Raw genomic sequence first — 21673 nt, 5'->3', positions numbered from 1 at the left:
GTTTTCATTTGTACGCACAAAGACACGCAGACCCTGCTCGTTTAAAGTCAACGACGTCAAGGTATTTTGCAGTTTGAATTATATCGCTGCGAGGGAGCGAGGGGCACTCAGCCCAGGAGAAGAAAAGAATAGCAATGAGCTGAGAAAGTAAGTGCAATATATCAGCTTTATTCTGAGTAATAATCCATACTCACGTAGAGAGACACTGGGAAAGAGCTGTTTTTTCCTTTTGAATATCTCCCCAGAGGGAGGTGCACCGTTCCCAGAGACACTGCAATACTGGGTCGATGCGTGGAGTGGACGGAGCAAGCCCCTATTCCATCTCCCTGTTCCAAAAATCAATTTAATATATGGTCCCCAGATAGGGGACGTATCAGATATTAAACTGATAAGAACAGATTTTTTTTTTTTTTTTTTTTCTGACACTCTGGGGTGCCTTATTGCCTTACAGATTCATTCCAGATTCCTTGCAGTGACATTACATCAAGCCAAAGCTCTACAAGCCAAAGCTCGACACTCTGCCCGAGGGGATTTCTCCCTGACTGCATCCCCCCGGCATACAATGGCAGGAAGGCTCCAAATGGTTGCCTTCCCCCACTTGACCACTTGATCTTAGCCAAAAGGCCGAGAAGCGATAACGCGCTCGATGTGAATTGATCTTGGGTCCTGTCTGCCCTCCCTCCTTTGACTCTGGCTGAATGTGTCTAAAGCAGTCTAGAACCACTGCCGTTCTCTCCCGCTCTCGGCACAATTTTGCCACCATTTCTAATTGCAACAGTGGATCGGCTTAAAGAAGTTGCCGTTTTTACCTTTCTCGCTCGGATTGCTTGAGAGATTTGTAAATTTGCCAGTAGTCCACCAATCAGATGGGAGAGGGTTGTGTCTCAACGGACCTCCGTCAGTCAGTCTCAGTCACTAACTAACTGCCGTGGAAGGAAACCTCTTTAGAGAAAACTAGTGACGTGATGTGACGTGTCTGAGTGAGATTACAACAGGCCAATTGAGAAAGAGGTGAGGTGCTGACAATCAGCAGCTTGTGTTTAAACATTCGTTCCACAGCAGGCAAGACCAATCAAAAGAAAATACTGCAGATGCCGGCTTGGCTGGCTGGCTGGGTGGAAATGGGAAATAAAAACTGAGTACAACAGAGCACCGAGTGAGACAGCTGAGAGTTTGGTGAGTGTGGGAGTTTGGTGAAGTGGGGGAAGGAGGTGCTGCTTTGTCTTGCTTTTCCTAACTTTTTCCGCAGAGCGGCGGCGGACCTGAGCAGCAGAAGACTGAGAGTGGGGAATAAAAGCAGCAGCAGACCTGCAACAAGAGAAAACTACTGTGCAACGTCACAGGTGAGGCAGGAGAGTCCGAGAGGTGAGCACAGTGTAAAAGGAGACAGAGAGCGGGAGGAGAGTCTGAGAGGTGAACGCAGTGTAAATCTAAGGCAAGTTATGGCAGCACAGCTCGCACCCGTGATATGTTCCTCCTGCCCCATATGGGAAGCCATGGACACTACCAGGGTCCCTGGCGACCATGTGTGCAGGAAGTGTGTCCAGCTGCAGCTACTGGCTAACCGCATTTCGGAGCTGGAGCTGCGGGTGGATTCACTGTGGAGCATCCATGATGCTGAGACTATTGTGGATAGCACGATCAGTGAGGTGGTCACACCGCAGGTAAAGATTACGCAGGCAGAAAGGAAATGGGTGACCGCCAGGCAGAATAAAAGGACTAGGCAGGTAGAGCAGGAGTCCCCTGGGGCCATCTCCCTCTCAAACAGATATACAGCTTTGGATACTGTTGGGGGAGATGGCTTATCAGGGGAAAGCAGCAAGAGCCAATTTCGTGGCACCACGGGTGGCTCTGCTGCACAGGAGGGGAGGAAGAAGAGTGGCAGGGCTATAGTGATAGGGGATCCAATTGTAAGGGGAACAGATAGGCGTTTCTGCGGCCGCAATCGTGACTCCAGGATGGTATGTTGCCTCCCTGATGCTAGGGTCAAGGAAGGTAGATCGAATCGGGCCAGGACCTACTCCGTTAATGGTAGGGCGTTGGGGAGAGTTATAGAACAAAGAGATCTAGGAGTACAGGTTCATAGCTCCTTGAAAGTGGAGTCACAGGTGGATAGGGTGGTGAAGAAGGCATTCGGCATGCTTGGTTTCATTGGTCAGAACATTGAATACAGGAGTTGGGATGTTTTGTTGAAGTTGTACAGGACATTAGTAAGGCCACACTTGGAATACTGTGTACAGTTCTGGTCACCCTATTATAGAAAGGATATTATTAAACTAGAAAGAGTGCAGAAAAGATTTACTAGGATGCTACCGAGACTTGATGGTTTGACTTATAGGGAGAGGTTGGATAGACTGGGACTTTTTTCCCTGGAGAGTAGGAGGTTAAGGGGTGATCTTATAGAAGTCTATAAAATAATGAGGGGCATAGATAAGGTAGATAGTCAAAATCTTTTCCCAAAGGTAGGGGAGTCTATAACGAGGGGACATAGATTTAAGGTGAGAGGGGAGAGATACAAAAAGGTCCAGAGGGGCAATTTTTTCACTCAAAGGGTGGTGAGTGTCTGGAACGAGCTGCCAGAGGCAGTAGTAGAGGCGGGTACAATTTTGTCTTTTAAAACGCATTTGGACAGTTACATGGGTAAGATGGGTATAGAGGGATATGGGCCAAGTGCAGGCAATTGGGACTAGCTTAGTGGTATCAACTGGGCGACATGGACATGTTGGGCCGAAGGGCCTGTTTCCATGTTGTAAACTTCTATGACTCTATGTCGCGGAGCAGCTCCAGGACATTCTGGAGGGGGAGGGTGAACAGCCAGTAGTCGTGATCCATATTGGTACCAATGACATAGGTAAAAAAAGGGATGAGGTCCTGCAATGTGAATTTAAGGAGTTAGGAGATAAATTTAAAAAGCAGGACTTCAAAGGTAGTGATCTCAGGATTACTACCAGTGCCATGTGCTACTATTTATAGGAACAAGAGAATAGACCGGATGAATGCGTGGCTGCAGGGATGGTGTAGGAGGGAGGGATTTCGATTCCTAGTTCTGGGAAAGGTGGGACCCGTACAAGCGGGACGGGTTACACCCGAGCAGGTCCGGGACCAATGTCCTCGCGGGGGTGTTTGCGAATGCTGTTGGGGAAGGTTTAAACTAGAATGGCAGGGGGATGGGAACCTGAGCGGGGAGTCAGAAGGGAGTAAAGTTGAGAGCAGCATGAGAGGGGAAGACCCAGGGGAAATTTACAATACAAATAGTACAAACGGTTGTTCAAGAACAAGTGAAAGGGAAAAGCGTATAGCAGCAGAAACAAAGTGTACATTAGGAACTACAGATAAAGTGAAAACTAGAAGACGTAAGGAGATTAACCCAGCACCAAAGCTGAAGGTCAGGCTAGGGTGTGTGGCCCAACTAAGAGATCTATATACAAATGCACAGAGTATATTAAATGAACTACAGGTTCAAATTCAAATTGGAAGGTATGACATGATAGCTATTACTGAGACATGGCTGCAGGATGGTCAGGATTGGGAACTAAATATACCAGGTTATAAAGTCTAGAGGAGAGATAGGTAAAATGGAAGAGGGGGAGGAGTATCCTTAGTGATTAGAGATGAAATCACTTCAATGATAAAGGAGGATATAACGAGAGGTAAGCAGCCAACAGAGACCTTATGGGTTGAATTGAGAAATAGGAAAGGATCTAAGACTATGTGGGAGTTGCATATAGGACCCCTGGCAGCAGCTCTGAAGTGCTAGATTGTATAAATGCAGAATTAGACAAGCGTGTAACAAAGGCATAGTGGTCTTAATGGGGGAACTTCAACCTTCACATAGATTGGGAAAAGCAGACCAGCAACTGTCAGAAAGGTAGTGAATTTCTTGAGTGTGTCCGGGATAGTTTTCTACCTCGAGAATTTTCAGTTAATCAGAGAGAGCCAGCATGGATTTGTGAAAGGTAGGTCGTGCTTGACAAACCTGAATGAATTTTTTGAAGAGGTGACTAAAGTAGTGGATAGGGGAATGTCAATGGATGTTATTTATATGGACTTCCAGAAGGCATTTGATAAGGTCTCACAGAAGAGACTGTTAGCTAAGATAGAAGCCCATGGAATCGAGGGAAAAGTACGGACTTGGTTCGGAAGTTGGCTGAGTGAAAGGCGACAGTGAGTATGGATAATGGGAAGGTACTCACATTGGCAGGGTGTGATTAGTGGAGTCCCGCAGGGATCTGTCTTGGGGCCTCAATTATTCACAATGTTTATTAACGACTTAGATGAAGGCATAGAAAGTCTCATATCTAAGTTTGCCGATGACACAAAGATTGGTGGCATTGTCAACAGTGTAGATGAAAACATAAAATTACAAAGCGATATTGATCGATTAGGTGAATGGGCAAAACTGTGGCAAATGGAATTCAATGTAGACAAATGTGAGGTCATCCACTTTGGATCAAAAAAGGATAGAACAGGATACTTTCTAAATGGTAAAAAGTTAAAAACAGTGGATGTCCAAAGGGATTGAGGGGTCCAGGTACATAGATCATTGAAGTGTCATGAACAGGTGCAGAAAATAATCAATAAGGCTAATGGAATGCTGGCCTTTATATCTAGAGGACTGGAGTACAATGGGGCAGAAGTTATGCTGCAGCTATACAAAACCCTGGTAAGACTGCACCTGGAGTACTGTGAGCAGTTCTGGGCACCGCACCTTCGGAAGGACACATTGGCCTTGGAGGGAGTGCAGCGTAGGTTTACTAGAATGATACCTGGACTTCAAGGGTTAAGTTACGAGGAGAGATTACACAATTTGGGGTTGTATTCTCTGGAGTTTCGAAGGTTAAGGGGTGATCTGATCAAAGTTTATAAGATATTAAAGGGAACAGATAGGGTGGATAGAGAGAAACTATTTCCGCTGGTTGGGGATTGTAGGAGTAGGGGGCACAGTCTAAAAATTAGAGCCAGACCTTTCAGGAGTGAGATTAGAAAACATTTGGAACTCACTTCCCCAAACGGCAATTGATACTAGCTCAATTGCTAAATTTAAATCTGAGATAGACAGCTTTTTGGCAACCAAAGATATTAAGGGATGTGGGCCAAAGGCAGGTATATGGAGTTAGATCACAGATCAGCCATGATCTTATCAAATGGCGGAGCAGGCACGAGGGCTGAATGGCCTCCTCCTGTTCCTATGTTCCTAAAACACAAGACGTGTTAAAGGCTGGTTAAACTGTTGAACAACGTTAATGTTTCAGAAGTGCATATTGTGAGTTGTGTGTCAAGCTGCTCCTGACTAGGCCCTGTCCATTGTCATGTTAATCCCAGGGCGGGGCGGGACTGCTTTGACCAGGAGATCTGTTTTCTGGGACGCAGGCGTGACATTCCAGGCCAGGTCAGGGAGGGACCTGCCACCCACGTGTGACATTCCAGGGAGGCACCTGCTTTGTGCTGATTCGAAACTACTACTATAGCGACAACTTGCAGTTCAATATTCCTACAACAGCGCGCGTGTATATATTACAACAACAACAACTGGAGGCGGGACAATTCCCTCGAAGGGCGACACGCAAACAACCATCGCCGGCACCGCATTGCTGCAGTATTTTCTCCGAGAGTATATCATCGGATATAGGGTCCAATATTTGAGCAGAATTAATCTCTCAGAGCATCAGCACGTTGCGAGCGAAGGGACATTCTGATTTTTAAAACCTGCCGTTGCAACCGTAAGAGGCAGTGAATGCTGTCAAGTGGCACTGTGTGGCGACATAAGGCATACTTACCTGGCAGGGAAGAATCTGTGATCCCGAAGGTGGATCTCCCAGGACGAGGCTAGCCCATTGCACACGGGGTGTGCTGACACCTGCGATGTCCCCAAATGCGGGATACTCGACTGCAAAATTTGTGGTAGTGGGGGACTGCGTTCGCGCTCTCCCCTGCATTGAAACTAAAAGTTAGATTTTCGATCCAGTAGTCCACCAATCGGATGGGAGGCGTTGTTTTGTGTGTGTGTGTACGTTATGTCAGTCAGTCAGTCTCTCTCTCTCACTCAGAGGCTGCTGTGGAAGGAAAGGTTTTTAAAAAGAACTTGCATATTGAAAGAAAGATGTGTCTGAAGCTGCTGGGCCCTGTCCATTGTCACATTAATGGCAGGGCGGGGCAGGACTGCTTTGACCAGGAGACCTGTTTTCTGGGTCGGAGGTGTGACATTCCACTGATTTCCCACCCTCCCGTCCTTCCTTCTGAACACCTTTGCCGTTTAATCGAGGGCCAAAAGCCTGTGAAAGGGAAGGACCAGCCGGCCGGCCCCCTGCTGGTCGGTGCTGCCAGTGGGGCCGGTGTGCGTGTTCTCAGCCTCATGTCCAGGTTCCTCAGGGAGGTTGAGGCAGCTCCCCTGGTGGTCTAGTGGTTAGGACTGTAGGGTGCTTTGGGGTTGTTCTCACCCTATTGATCGGTGCAGATATCTGGTCCCCGGTCTAGCCAAGGAACACTTATACCTCATGGACCGGGAGTTCAGGAAGACAAGACTTTTGCTAACGCACCCGGTGATGGATCACATAGCCGAATGGCACAGAGAACACACAAACTCGGTGTTTGAATTTAATTGGAATGTTGCTTTTATTATTCCATCAACACGAAGAAAATAACGATAAAAACGGTCCTGCACAGTACATTGAGTTACACACACCCACTACAGTACCTTATCCCGCTAAACTAAGAGGCTGGTGGGGACCCTGGAGACACCTATCACACACACACACGTATGGTTGGGGCTCACCATTCCTTTACACTCTTCGGTCTGGCTGACCGGTTCTCTCACATTGGTTTCGTTGGAAGCTGCTCTCCTCCCTGGAGAGCTCGGGTGAAAAAAAAAGAGCGAGCAGGAACTAAGAGAGAGAGAGAAAGAGCTGGAAAAGAGATAAGAGCAAAGAAGCAAGAGAGCAAGAACCAGAGACAGCAAACAAGCGCAAAAAACAAGAGACCAAAAGCAAGAGAGCAAACAAGAGAGAGAGGGGTTTCGAGCTTCCACTTATATACTCCTCTCTTACAATAGTTTTCGTTGTTAAATGAGGCGCTCCATGTCTGTTTAACAGTTCTTACAAAGTTGTTAAGAGTCTTTAATGGCTTTTGATGGTCTCTCATCATGTTGCAATTGCTTCTCTCGATGGGCCATTGTTCTTCGAATTCATTCCGATCGTCGAGCACTTGCCACACAAGGCTCCCTTTTCACCCCACGTCCTCGCTGTCGATTGGTTTTGCATCAGAACCGAGGCATGGCTCCGCCATGTCTGGAGCAGTTGCCTCTCTCAATGACCGACTGCCTCTCGAATTAGTGCTGATCATTGACCACCTGCTGTAGGTTTTGCATTGAAACAGAGACTGGTGATGTCTCACCTATCCTTCCATCTTAGGATTTTGGTCAATGGCCAAAGTTTTCCAAACTCGGAAGAGGAGGAATTCCCAGAATTCTTACAGGACGCAACCTTTCAAACTCGTTGAGACCTGGGTTCGAATCCCGGTCGGGGGGAGCGACTTTCTGGTGCAGATTAATTGGCAGCATCAAAGAAAGTCTCCTTTCCTGAGCGCGATGCTCCACCCTCATCACCACCGCCTTTTCCTCTCCTTGACAGACAGACAGAGAGTTCAGGAGCACACACACTTTAATCTCGCAGTTTTCATTTGTACGCACAAAGACACGCAGACCCTGCTCGTTTAAAGTCAACGACGTCAAGGTATTTTGCAGTTTGAATTATATCGCTGCGAGGGAGCGAGGGGCACTCAGCCCAGGAGAAGAAAAGAATAGCAATGAGCTGAGAAAGTAAGTGCAATATATCAGCTTTATTCTGAGTAATAATCCATACTCACGTAGAGAGACACTGGGAAAGAGCTGTTTTTTCCTTTTGAATATCTCCCCAGAGGGAGGTGCACCGTTCCCAGAGACACTGCAATACTGGGTCGATGCGTGGAGTGGACGGAGCAAGCCCCTATTCCATCTCCCTGTTCCAAAAATCAATTTAATATATGGTCCCCAGATAGGGGACGTATCAGATATTAAACTGATAAGAACAGATTTTTTTTTTTTTTTTTTTTCTGACACTCTGGGGTGCCTTATTGCCTTACAGATTCATTCCAGATTCCTTGCAGTGACATTACATCAAGCCAAAGCTCTACAAGCCAAAGCTCTACACTCTGCCCGAGGGGATTTCTCCCTGACTGCATCCCCCCGGCATACAATGGCAGGAAGGCTCCAAATGGTTGCCTTCCCCCACTTGACCACTTGATCTTAGCCAAAAGGCCGAGAAGCGATAACGCGCTCGATGTGAATTGATCTTGGGTCCTGTCTGCCCTCCCTCCTTTGACTCTGGCTGAATGTGTCTAAAGCAGTCTAGAACCACTGCCGTTCTCTCCCGCTCTCGGCACAATTTTGCCACCATTTCTAATTGCAACAGTGGATCGGCTTAAAGAAGTTGCCGTTTTTACCTTTCTCGCTCGGATTGCTTGAGAGATTTGTAAATTTGCCAGTAGTCCACCAATCAGATGGGAGAGGGTTGTGTCTCAACGGACCTCCGTCAGTCAGTCTCAGTCACTAACTAACTGCCGTGGAAGGAAACCTCTTTAGAGAAAACTAGTGACGTGATGTGACGTGTCTGAGTGAGATTACAACAGGCCAATTGAGAAAGAGGTGAGGTGCTGACAATCAGCAGCTTGTGTTTAAACATTCGTTCCACAGCAGGCAAGACCAATGAAAAGAAAATACTGCAGATGCCGGCTTGGCTGGCTGGCTGGGTGGAAATGGGAAATAAAAACTGAGTACAACAGAGCACCGAGTGAGACAGCTGAGAGTTTGGTGAGTGTGGGAGTTTGGTGAAGTGGGGGAAGGAGGTGCTGCTTTGTCTTGCTTTTCCTAACTTTTTCCGCAGAGCGGCGGCGGACCTGAGCAGCAGAAGACTGAGAGTGGGGAATAAAAGCAGCAGCAGACCTGCAACAAGAGAAAACTACTGTGCAACGTCACAGGTGAGGCAGGAGAGTCCGAGAGGTGAGCACAGTGTAAAAGGAGACAGAGAGCGGGAGGAGAGTCTGAGAGGTGAACGCAGTGTAAATCTAAGGCAAGTTATGGCAGCACAGCTCGCACCCGTGATATGTTCCTCCTGCCCCATATGGGAAGCCATGGACACTACCAGGGTCCCTGGCGACCATGTGTGCAGGAAGTGTGTCCAGCTGCAGCTACTGGCTAACCGCATTTCGGAGCTGGAGCTGCGGGTGGATTCACTGTGGAGCATCCATGATGCTGAGACTATTGTGGATAGCACGATCAGTGAGGTGGTCACACCGCAGGTAAAGATTACGCAGGCAGAAAGGAAATGGGTGACCGCCAGGCAGAATAAAAGGACTAGGCAGGTAGAGCAGGAGTCCCCTGGGGCCATCTCCCTCTCAAACAGATATACAGCTTTGGATACTGTTGGGGGAGATGGCTTATCAGGGGAAAGCAGCAAGAGCCAATTTCGTGGCACCACGGGTGGCTCTGCTGCACAGGAGGGGAGGAAGAAGAGTGGCAGGGCTATAGTGATAGGGGATCCAATTGTAAGGGGAACAGATAGGCGTTTCTGCGGCCGCAATCGTGACTCCAGGATGGTATGTTGCCTCCCTGATGCTAGGGTCAAGGAAGGTAGATCGAATCGGGCCAGGACCTACTCCGTTAATGGTAGGGCGTTGGGGAGAGTTATAGAACAAAGAGATCTAGGAGTACAGGTTCATAGCTCCTTGAAAGTGGAGTCACAGGTGGATAGGGTGGTGAAGAAGGCATTCGGCATGCTTGGTTTCATTGGTCAGAACATTGAATACAGGAGTTGGGATGTTTTGTTGAAGTTGTACAGGACATTAGTAAGGCCACACTTGGAATACTGTGTACAGTTCTGGTCACCCTATTATAGAAAGGATATTATTAAACTAGAAAGAGTGCAGAAAAGATTTACTAGGATGCTACCGAGACTTGATGGTTTGACTTATAGGGAGAGGTTGGATAGACTGGGACTTTTTTCCCTGGAGAGTAGGAGGTTAAGGGGTGATCTTATAGAAGTCTATAAAATAATGAGGGGCATAGATAAGGTAGATAGTCAAAATCTTTTCCCAAAGGTAGGGGAGTCTATAACGAGGGGACATAGATTTAAGGTGAGAGGGGAGAGATACAAAAAGGTCCAGAGGGGCAATTTTTTCACTCAAAGGGTGGTGAGTGTCTGGAACGAGCTGCCAGAGGCAGTAGTAGAGGCGGGTACAATTTTGTCTTTTAAAACGCATTTGGACAGTTACATGGGTAAGATGGGTATAGAGGGATATGGGCCAAGTGCAGGCAATTGGGACTAGCTTAGTGGTATCAACTGGGCGACATGGACATGTTGGGCCGAAGGGCCTGTTTCCATGTTGTAAACTTCTATGACTCTATGTCGCGGAGCAGCTCCAGGACATTCTGGAGGGGGAGGGTGAACAGCCAGTAGTCGTGATCCATATTGGTACCAATGACATAGGTAAAAAAAGGGATGAGGTCCTGCAATGTGAATTTAAGGAGTTAGGAGATAAATTTAAAAAGCAGGACTTCAAAGGTAGTGATCTCAGGATTACTACCAGTGCCATGTGCTACTATTTATAGGAACAAGAGAATAGACCGGATGAATGCGTGGCTGCAGGGATGGTGTAGGAGGGAGGGATTTCGATTCCTAGTTCTGGGAAAGGTGGGACCCGTACAAGCGGGACGGGTTACACCCGAGCAGGTCCGGGACCAATGTCCTCGCGGGGGTGTTTGCGAATGCTGTTGGGGAAGGTTTAAACTAGAATGGCAGGGGGATGGGAACCTGAGCGGGGAGTCAGAAGGGAGTAAAGTTGAGAGCAGCATGAGAGGGGAAGACCCAGGGGAAATTTACAATACAAATAGTACAAACGGTTGTTCAAGAACAAGTGAAAGGGAAAAGCGTATAGCAGCAGAAACAAAGTGTACATTAGGAACTACAGATAAAGTGAAAACTAGAAGACGTAAGGAGATTAACCCAGCACCAAAGCTGAAGGTCAGGCTAGGGTGTGTGGCCCAACTAAGAGATCTATATACAAATGCACAGAGTATATTAAATGAACTACAGGTTCAAATTCAAATTGGAAGGTATGACATGATAGCTATTACTGAGACATGGCTGCAGGATGGTCAGGATTGGGAACTAAATATACCAGGTTATAAAGTCTAGAGGAGAGATAGGTAAAATGGAAGAGGGGGAGGAGTATCCTTAGTGATTAGAGATGAAATCACTTCAATGATAAAGGAGGATATAACGAGAGGTAAGCAGCCAACAGAGACCTTATGGGTTGAATTGAGAAATAGGAAAGGATCTAAGACTATGTGGGAGTTGCATATAGGACCCCTGGCAGCAGCTCTGAAGTGCTAGATTGTATAAATGCAGAATTAGACAAGCGTGTAACAAAGGCATAGTGGTCTTAATGGGGGAACTTCAACCTTCACATAGATTGGGAAAAGCAGACCAGCAACTGTCAGAAAGGTAGTGAATTTCTTGAGTGTGTCCGGGATAGTTTTCTACCTCGAGAATTTTCAGTTAATCAGAGAGAGCCAGCATGGATTTGTGAAAGGTAGGTCGTGCTTGACAAACCTGAATGAATTTTTTGAAGAGGTGACTAAAGTAGTGGATAGGGGAATGTCAATGGATGTTATTTATATGGACTTCCAGAAGGCATTTGATAAGGTCTCACAGAAGAGACTGTTAGCTAAGATAGAAGCCCATGGAATCGAGGGAAAAGTACGGACTTGGTTCGGAAGTTGGCTGAGTGAAAGGCGACAGTGAGTATGGATAATGGGAAGGTACTCACATTGGCAGGGTGTGATTAGTGGAGTCCCGCAGGGATCTGTCTTGGGGCCTCAATTATTCACAATGTTTATTAACGACTTAGATGAAGGCATAGAAAGTCTCATATCTAAGTTTGCCGATGACACAAAGATTGGTGGCATTGTCAACAGTGTAGATGAAAACATAAAATTACAAAGCGATATTGATCGATTAGGTGAATGGGCAAAACTGTGGCAAATGGAATTCAATGTAGACAAATGTGAGGTCATCCACTTTGGATCAAAAAAGGATAGAACAGGATACTTTCTAAATGGTAAAAAGTTAAAAACAGTGGATGTCCAAAGGGATTGAGGGGTCCAGGTACATAGATCATTGAAGTGTCATGAACAGGTGCAGAAAATAATCAATAAGGCTAATGGAATGCTGGCCTTTATATCTAGAGGACTGGAGTACAATGGGGCAGAAGTTATGCTGCAGCTATACAAAACCCTGGTAAGACTGCACCTGGAGTACTGTGAGCAGTTCTGGGCACCGCACCTTCGGAAGGACACATTGGCCTTGGAGGGAGTGCAGCGTAGGTTTACTAGAATGATACCTGGACTTCAAGGGTTAAGTTACGAGGAGAGATTACACAATTTGGGGTTGTATTCTCTGGAGTTTCGAAGGTTAAGGGGTGATCTGATCAAAGTTTATAAGATATTAAAGGGAACAGATAGGGTGGATAGAGAGAAACTATTTCCGCTGGTTGGGGATTGTAGGAGTAGGGGGCACAGTCTAAAAATTAGAGCCAGACCTTTCAGGAGTGAGATTAGAAAACATTTGGAACTCACTTCCCCAAACGGCAATTGATACTAGCTCAATTGCTAAATTTAAATCTGAGATAGACAGCTTTTTGGCAACCAAAGATATTAAGGGATGTGGGCCAAAGGCAGGTATATGGAGTTAGATCACAGATCAGCCATGATCTTATCAAATGGCGGAGCAGGCACGAGGGCTGAATGGCCTCCTCCTGTTCCTATGTTCCTAAAACACAAGACGTGTTAAAGGCTGGTTAAACTGTTGAACAACGTTAATGTTTCAGAAGTGCATATTGTGAGTTGTGTGTCAAGCTGCTCCTGACTAGGCCCTGTCCATTGTCATGTTAATCCCAGGGCGGGGCGGGACTGCTTTGACCAGGAGATCTGTTTTCTGGGACGCAGGCGTGACATTCCAGGCCAGGTCAGGGAGGGACCTGCCACCCACGTGTGACATTCCAGGGAGGCACCTGCTTTGTGCTGATTCGAAACTACTACTATAGCGACAACTTGCAGTTCAATATTCCTACAACAGCGCGCGTGTATATATTACAACAACAACAACTGGAGGCGGGACAATTCCCTCGAAGGGCGACACGCAAACAACCATCGCCGGCACCGCATTGCTGCAGTATTTTCTCCGAGAGTATATCATCGGATATAGGGTCCAATATTTGAGCAGAATTAATCTCTCAGAGCATCAGCACGTTGCGAGCGAAGGGACATTCTGATTTTTAAAACCTGCCGTTGCAACCGTAAGAGGCAGTGAATGCTGTCAAGTGGCACTGTGTGGCGACATAAGGCATACTTACCTGGCAGGGAAGAATCTGTGATCCCGAAGGTGGATCTCCCAGGACGAGGCTAGCCCATTGCACACGGGGTGTGCTGACACCTGCGATGTCCCCAAATGCGGGATACTCGACTGCAAAATTTGTGGTAGTGGGGGACTGCGTTCGCGCTCTCCCCTGCATTGAAACTAAAAGTTAGATTTTCGATCCAGTAGTCCACCAATCGGATGGGAGGCGTTGTTTTGTGTGTGTGTGTACGTTATGTCAGTCAGTCAGTCTCTCTCTCTCACTCAGAGGCTGCTGTGGAAGGAAAGGTTTTTAAAAAGAACTTGCATATTGAAAGAAAGATGTGTCTGAAGCTGCTGGGCCCTGTCCATTGTCACATTAATGGCAGGGCGGGGCAGGACTGCTTTGACCAGGAGACCTGTTTTCTGGGTCGGAGGTGTGACATTCCACTGATTTCCCACCCTCCCGTCCTTCCTTCTGAACACCTTTGCCGTTTAATCGAGGGCCAAAAGCCTGTGAAAGGGAAGGACCAGCCGGCCGGCCCCCTGCTGGTCGGTGCTGCCAGTGGGGCCGGTGTGCGTGTTCTCAGCCTCATGTCCAGGTTCCTCAGGGAGGTTGAGGCAGCTCCCCTGGTGGTCTAGTGGTTAGGACTGTAGGGTGCTTTGGGGTTGTTCTCACCCTATTGATCGGTGCAGATATCTGGTCCCCGGTCTAGCCAAGGAACACTTATACCTCATGGACCGGGAGTTCAGGAAGACAAGACTTTTGCTAACGCACCCGGTGATGGATCACATAGCCGAATGGCACAGAGAACACACAAACTCGGTGTTTGAATTTAATTGGAATGTTGCTTTTATTATTCCATCAACACGAAGAAAATAACGATAAAAACGGTCCTGCACAGTACATTGAGTTACACACACCCACTACAGTACCTTATCCCGCTAAACTAAGAGGCTGGTGGGGACCCTGGAGACACCTATCACACACACACACGTATGGTTGGGGCTCACCATTCCTTTACACTCTTCGGTCTGGCTGACCGGTTCTCTCACATTGGTTTCGTTGGAAGCTGCTCTCCTCCCTGGAGAGCTCGGGTGAAAAAAAAAGAGCGAGCAGGAACTAAGAGAGAGAGAGAAAGAGCTGGAAAAGAGATAAGAGCAAAGAAGCAAGAGAGCAAGAACCAGAGACAGCAAACAAGCGCAAAAAACAAGAGACCAAAAGCAAGAGAGCAAACAAGAGAGAGAGGGGTTTCGAGCTTCCACTTATATACTCCTCTCTTACAATAGTTTTCGTTGTTAAATGAGGCGCTCCATGTCTGTTTAACAGTTCTTACAAAGTTGTTAAGAGTCTTTAATGGCTTTTGATGGTCTCTCATCATGTTGCAATTGCTTCTCTCGATGGGCCATTGTTCTTCGAATTCATTCCGATCGTCGAGCACTTGCCACACAAGGCTCCCTTTTCACCCCACGTCCTCGCTGTCGATTGGTTTTGCATCAGAACCGAGGCATGGCTCCGCCATGTCTGGAGCAGTTGCCTCTCTCAATGACCGACTGCCTCTCGAATTAGTGCTGATCATTGACCACCTGCTGTAGGTTTTGCATTGAAACAGAGACTGGTGATGTCTCACCTATCCTTCCATCTTAGGATTTTGGTCAATGGCCAAAGTTTTCCAAACTCGGAAGAGGAGGAATTCCCAGAATTCTTACAGGACGCAACCTTTCAAACTCGTTGAGACCTGGGTTCGAATCCCGGTCGGGGGGAGCGACTTTCTGGTGCAGATTAATTGGCAGCATCAAAGAAAGTCTCCTTTCCTGAGCGCGATGCTCCACCCTCACCACCACCGCCTTTTCCTCTCCTTGACAGACAGACAGAGAGTTCAGGAGCACACACACTTTAATCTCGCAGTTTTCATTTGTACGCACAAAGACACGCAGACCCTGCTCGTTTAAAGTCAACGACGTCAAGGTATTTTGCAGTTTGAATTATATCGCTGCGAGGGAGCGAGGGGCACTCAGCCCAGGAGAAGAAAAGAATAGCAATGAGCTGAGAAAGTAAGTGCAATATATCAGCTTTATTCTGAGTAATAATCCATACTCACGTAGAGAGACACTGGGAAAGAGCTGTTTTTTCCTTTTGAATATCTCCCCAGAGGGAGGTGCACCGTTCCCAGAGACACTGCAATACTGGGTCGATGCGTGGAGTGGACGGAGCAAGCCCCTATTCCATCTCCCTGTTCCAAAAATCAATTTAATATATGGTCCCCAGATAGGGGACGTATCAGATATTAAACTGATAAGAACAGATACTACACTTGATCTTAGCCAAAAGGCCGAGAAGCGATAACGCGCTCGATGTGAATTGATCTTGGGTCCTGTCTGCCCTCCCTCCTTTGACTCTGGCTGAATGTGTCTAAAGCAGTCTAGAACCACTGCCGTTCTCTCCCGCTCTCGGCACAATTTTGCCACCATTTCTAATTGCAACAGTGGATCGGCTTAAAGAAGTTGCCGTTTTTACCTTTCTCGCTCGGATTGCTTGAGAGATTTGTAAATTTGCCAGTAGTCCACCAATCAGATGGGAGAGGGTTGTGTCTCAACGGACCTCCGTCAGTCAGTCTCAGTCACTAACTAACTGCCGTGGAAGGAAACCTCTTTAGAGAAAACTAGTGACGTGATGTGACGTGTCTGAGTGAGATTACAACAGGCCAATTGAGAAAGAGGTGAGGTGCTGACAATCAGCAGCTTGTGTTTAAACATTCGTTCCACAGCAGGCAAGACCAATCAAAAGAAAATACTGCAGATGCCGGCTTGGCTGGCTGGCTGGGTGGAAATGGGAAATAAAAACTGAGTACAACAGAGCACCGAGTGAGACAGCTGAGAGTTTGGTGAGTGTGGGAGTTTGGTGAAGTGGGGGAAGGAGGTGCTGCTTTGTCTTGCTTTTCCTAACTTTTTCCGCAGAGCGGCGGCGGACCTGAGCAGCAGAAGACTGAGAGTGGGGAATAAAAGCAGCAGCAGACCTGCAACAAGAGAAAACTACTGTGCAACGTCACAGGTGAGGCAGGAGAGTCCGAGAGGTGAGCACAGTGTAAAAGGAGACAGAGAGCGGGAGGAGAGTCTGAGAGGTGAACGCAGTGTAAATCTAAGGCAAGTTATGGCAGCACAGCTCGCACCCGTGATATGTTCCTCCTGCCCCATATGGGAAGCCATGGACACTACCAGGGTCCCTGGCGACCATGTGTGCAGGAAGTGTGTCCAGCTGCAGCTACTGGCTAACCGCATTTCGGAGCTGGAGCTGCGGGTGGATTCACTGTGGAGCATCCATGATGCTGAGACTATTGTGGATAGCACGATCAGTGAGGTGGTCACACCGCAGGTAAAGATTACGCAGGCAGAAAGGAAATGGGTGACCGCCAGGCAGAATAAAAGGACTAGGCAGGTAGAGCAGGAGTCCCCTGGGGCCATCTCCCTCTCAAACAGATATACAGCTTTGGATACTGTTGGGGGAGATGGCTTATCAGGGGAAAGCAGCAAGAGCCAATTTCGTGGCACCACGGGTGGCTCTGCTGCACAGGAGGGGAGGAAGAAGAGTGGCAGGGCTATAGTGATAGGGGATCCAATTGTAAGGGGAACAGATAGGCGTTTCTGCGGCCGCAATCGTGACTCCAGGATGGTATGTTGCCTCCCTGATGCTAGGGTCAAGGAAGGTAGATCGAATCGGGCCAGGACCTACTCCGTTAATGGTAGGGCGTTGGGGAGAGTTATAGAACAAAGAGATCTAGGAGTACAGGTTCATAGCTCCTTGAAAGTGGAGTCACAGGTGGATAGGGTGGTGAAGAAGGCATTCGGCATGCTTGGTTTCATTGGTCAGAACATTGAATACAGGAGTTGGGATGTTTTGTTGAAGTTGTACAGGACATTAGTAAGGCCACACTTGGAATACTGTGTACAGTTCTGGTCACCCTATTATAGAAAGGATATTATTAAACTAGAAAGAGTGCAGAAAAGATTTACTAGGATGCTACCGAGACTTGATGGTTTGACTTATAGGGAGAGGTTGGATAGACTGGGACTTTTTTCCCTGGAGAGTAGGAGGTTAAGGGGTGATCTTATAGAAGTCTATAAAATAATGAGGGGCATAGATAAGGTAGATAGTCAAAATCTTTTCCCAAAGGTAGGGGAGTCTATAACGAGGGGACATAGATTTAAGGTGAGAGGGGAGAGATACAAAAAGGTCCAGAGGGGCAATTTTTTCACTCAAAGGGTGGTGAGTGTCTGGAACGAGCTGCCAGAGGCAGTAGTAGAGGCGGGTACAATTTTGTCTTTTAAAACGCATTTGGACAGTTACATGGGTAAGATGGGTATAGAGGGATATGGGCCAAGTGCAGGCAATTGGGACTAGCTTAGTGGTATCAACTGGGCGACATGGACATGTTGGGCCGAAGGGCCTGTTTCCATGTTGTAAACTTCTATGACTCTATGTCGCGGAGCAGCTCCAGGACATTCTGGAGGGGGAGGGTGAACAGCCAGTAGTCGTGATCCATATTGGTACCAATGACATAGGTAAAAAAAGGGATGAGGTCCTGCAATGTGAATTTAAGGAGTTAGGAGATAAATTTAAAAAGCAGGACTTCAAAGGTAGTGATCTCAGGATTACTACCAGTGCCATGTGCTACTATTTATAGGAACAAGAGAATAGACCGGATGAATGCGTGGCTGCAGGGATGGTGTAGGAGGGAGGGATTTCGATTCCTAGTTCTGGGAAAGGTGGGACCCGTACAAGCGGGACGGGTTACACCCGAGCAGGTCCGGGACCAATGTCCTCGCGGGGGTGTTTGCGAATGCTGTTGGGGAAGGTTTAAACTAGAATGGCAGGGGGATGGGAACCTGAGCGGGGAGTCAGAAGGGAGTAAAGTTGAGAGCAGCATGAGAGGGGAAGACCCAGGGGAAATTTACAATACAAATAGTACAAACGGTTGTTCAAGAACAAGTGAAAGGGAAAAGCGTATAGCAGCAGAAACAAAGTGTACATTAGGAACTACAGATAAAGTGAAAACTAGAAGACGTAAGGAGATTAACCCAGCACCAAAGCTGAAGGTCAGGCTAGGGTGTGTGGCCCAACTAAGAGATCTATATACAAATGCACAGAGTATATTAAATGAACTACAGGTTCAAATTCAAATTGGAAGGTATGACATGATAGCTATTACTGAGACATGGCTGCAGGATGGTCAGGATTGGGAACTAAATATACCAGGTTATAAAGTCTAGAGGAGAGATAGGTAAAATGGAAGAGGGGGAGGAGTATCCTTAGTGATTAGAGATGAAATCACTTCAATGATAAAGGAGGATATAACGAGAGGTAAGCAGCCAACAGAGACCTTATGGGTTGAATTGAGAAATAGGAAAGGATCTAAGACTATGTGGGAGTTGCATATAGGACCCCTGGCAGCAGCTCTGAAGTGCTAGATTGTATAAATGCAGAATTAGACAAGCGTGTAACAAAGGCATAGTGGTCTTAATGGGGGAACTTCAACCTTCACATAGATTGGGAAAAGCAGACCAGCAACTGTCAGAAAGGTAGTGAATTTCTTGAGTGTGTCCGGGATAGTTTTCTACCTCGAGAATTTTCAGTTAATCAGAGAGAGCCAGCATGGATTTGTGAAAGGTAGGTCGTGCTTGACAAACCTGAATGAATTTTTTGAAGAGGTGACTAAAGTAGTGGATAGGGGAATGTCAATGGATGTTATTTATATGGACTTCCAGAAGGCATTTGATAAGGTCTCACAGAAGAGACTGTTAGCTAAGATAGAAGCCCATGGAATCGAGGGAAAAGTACGGACTTGGTTCGGAAGTTGGCTGAGTGAAAGGCGACAGTGAGTATGGATAATGGGAAGGTACTCACATTGGCAGGGTGTGATTAGTGGAGTCCCGCAGGGATCTGTCTTGGGGCCTCAATTATTCACAATGTTTATTAACGACTTAGATGAAGGCATAGAAAGTCTCATATCTAAGTTTGCCGATGACACAAAGATTGGTGGCATTGTCAACAGTGTAGATGAAAACATAAAATTACAAAGCGATATTGATCGATTAGGTGAATGGGCAAAACTGTGGCAAATGGAATTCAATGTAGACAAATGTGAGGTCATCCACTTTGGATCAAAAAAGGATAGAACAGGATACTTTCTAAATGGTAAAAAGTTAAAAACAGTGGATGTCCAAAGGGATTGAGGGGTCCAGGTACATAGATCATTGAAGTGTCATGAACAGGTGCAGAAAATAATCAATAAGGCTAATGGAATGCTGGCCTTTATATCTAGAGGACTGGAGTACAATGGGGCAGAAGTTATGCTGCAGCTATACAAAACCCTGGTAAGACTGCACCTGGAGTACTGTGAGCAGTTCTGGGCACCGCACCTTCGGAAGGACACATTGGCCTTGGAGGGAGTGCAGCGTAGGTTTACTAGAATGATACCTGGACTTCAAGGGTTAAGTTACGAGGAGAGATTACACAATTTGGGGTTGTATTCTCTGGAGTTTCGAAGGTTAAGGGGTGATCTGATCAAAGTTTATAAGATATTAAAGGGAACAGATAGGGTGGATAGAGAGAAACTATTTCCGCTGGTTGGGGATTGTAGGAGTAGGGGGCACAGTCTAAAAATTAGAGCCAGACCTTTCAGGAGTGAGATTAGAAAACATTTGGAACTCACTTCCCCAAACGGCAATTGATACTAGCTCAATTGCTAAATTTAAATCTGAGATAGACAGCTTTTTGGCAACCAAAGATATTAAGGGATGTGGGCCAAAGGCAGGTATATGGAGTTAGATCACAGATCAGCCATGATCTTATCAAATGGCGGAGCAGGCACGAGGGCTGAATGGCCTCCTCCTGTTCCTATGTTCCTAAAACACAAGACGTGTTAAAGGCTGGTTAAACTGTTGAACAACGTTAATGTTTCAGAAGTGCATATTGTGAGTTGTGTGTCAAGCTGCTCCTGACTAGGCCCTGTCCATTGTCATGTTAATCCCAGGGCGGGGCGGGACTGCTTTGACCAGGAGATCTGTTTTCTGGGACGCAGGCGTGACATTCCAGGCCAGGTCAGGGAGGGACCTGCCACCCACGTGTGACATTCCAGGGAGGCACCTGCTTTGTGCTGATTCGAAACTACTACTATAGCGACAACTTGCAGTTCAATATTCCTACAACAGCGCGCGTGTATATATTACAACAACAACAACTGGAGGCGGGACAATTCCCTCGAAGGGCGACACGCAAACAACCATCGCCGGCACCGCATTGCTGCAGTATTTTCTCCGAGAGTATATCATCGGATATAGGGTCCAATATTTGAGCAGAATTAATCTCTCAGAGCATCAGCACGTTGCGAGCGAAGGGACATTCTGATTTTTAAAACCTGCCGTTGCAACCGTAAGAGGCAGTGAATGCTGTCAAGTGGCACTGTGTGGCGACATAAGGCATACTTACCTGGCAGGGAAGAATCTGTGATCCCGAAGGTGGATCTCCCAGGACGAGGCTAGCCCATTGCACACGGGGTGTGCTGACACCTGCGATGTCCCCAAATGCGGGATACTCGACTGCAAAATTTGTGGTAGTGGGGGACTGCGTTCGCGCTCTCCCCTGCATTGAAACTAAAAGTTAGATTTTCGATCCAGTAGTCCACCAATCGGATGGGAGGCGTTGTTTTGTGTGTGTGTGTACGTTATGTCAGTCAGTCAGTCTCTCTCTCTCACTCAGAGGCTGCTGTGGAAGGAAAGGTTTTTAAAAAGAACTTGCATATTGAAAGAAAGATGTGTCTGAAGCTGCTGGGCCCTGTCCATTGTCACATTAATGGCAGGGCGGGGCAGGACTGCTTTGACCAGGAGACCTGTTTTCTGGGTCGGAGGTGTGACATTCCACTGATTTCCCACCCTCCCGTCCTTCCTTCTGAACACCTTTGCCGTTTAATCGAGGGCCAAAAGCCTGTGAAAGGGAAGGACCAGCCGGCCGGCCCCCTGCTGGTCGGTGCTGCCAGTGGGGCCGGTGTGCGTGTTCTCAGCCTCATGTCCAGGTTCCTCAGGGAGGTTGAGGCAGCTCCCCTGGTGGTCTAGTGGTTAGGACTGTAGGGTGCTTTGGGGTTGTTCTCACCCTATTGATCGGTGCAGATATCTGGTCCCCGGTCTAGCCAAGGAACACTTATACCTCATGGACCGGGAGTTCAGGAAGACAAGACTTTTGCTAACGCACCCGG

The 21673-nt window shown here is 47.2% G+C and overlaps 4 non-coding genes and 2 pseudogenes across 4 annotated transcripts; 3 read left to right on the top strand and 3 right to left on the bottom strand.

Moving 5' to 3' along the window:
* Nucleotides 1-246: 246 nt before the first annotated feature.
* On the bottom strand, nt 247-453 carry LOC137325859 (U2 spliceosomal RNA; annotated as a pseudogene).
* Nucleotides 454-5769: 5316 nt separating this feature from the next.
* LOC137325883 (U1 spliceosomal RNA) lies at nt 5770-5933 on the top strand. Its single transcript, XR_010964047.1, has one exon. It is a non-coding gene; the product is annotated as a U1 spliceosomal RNA (small nuclear RNA).
* A 1979-nt stretch (nt 5934-7912) lies between these two features.
* On the bottom strand, nt 7913-8119 carry LOC137325858 (U2 spliceosomal RNA; annotated as a pseudogene).
* Nucleotides 8120-13435: 5316 nt separating this feature from the next.
* On the top strand, nt 13436-13599 carry LOC137325872 (U1 spliceosomal RNA). Its single transcript, XR_010964046.1, has one exon. It is a non-coding gene; the product is annotated as a U1 spliceosomal RNA (small nuclear RNA).
* A 1979-nt stretch (nt 13600-15578) lies between these two features.
* Nucleotides 15579-15769, bottom strand: LOC137325688 (U2 spliceosomal RNA). The gene has a single exon (XR_010963932.1). It is a non-coding gene; the product is annotated as a U2 spliceosomal RNA (small nuclear RNA).
* A 5133-nt stretch (nt 15770-20902) lies between these two features.
* Nucleotides 20903-21066, top strand: LOC137325861 (U1 spliceosomal RNA). Its single transcript, XR_010964045.1, has one exon. It is a non-coding gene; the product is annotated as a U1 spliceosomal RNA (small nuclear RNA).
* The last annotated feature ends 607 nt before the right edge of the window (nt 21067-21673 follow it).

Source organism: Heptranchias perlo, chromosome 9 (assembly GCF_035084215.1).
Source record: "Heptranchias perlo isolate sHepPer1 chromosome 9, sHepPer1.hap1, whole genome shotgun sequence".
Classification (NCBI taxonomy): domain Eukaryota; kingdom Metazoa; phylum Chordata; class Chondrichthyes; order Hexanchiformes; family Hexanchidae; genus Heptranchias; species Heptranchias perlo.
Note: the sequence above shows the minus strand (reverse complement) of the source record. Positions and strands in the feature narration are given on the sequence as shown.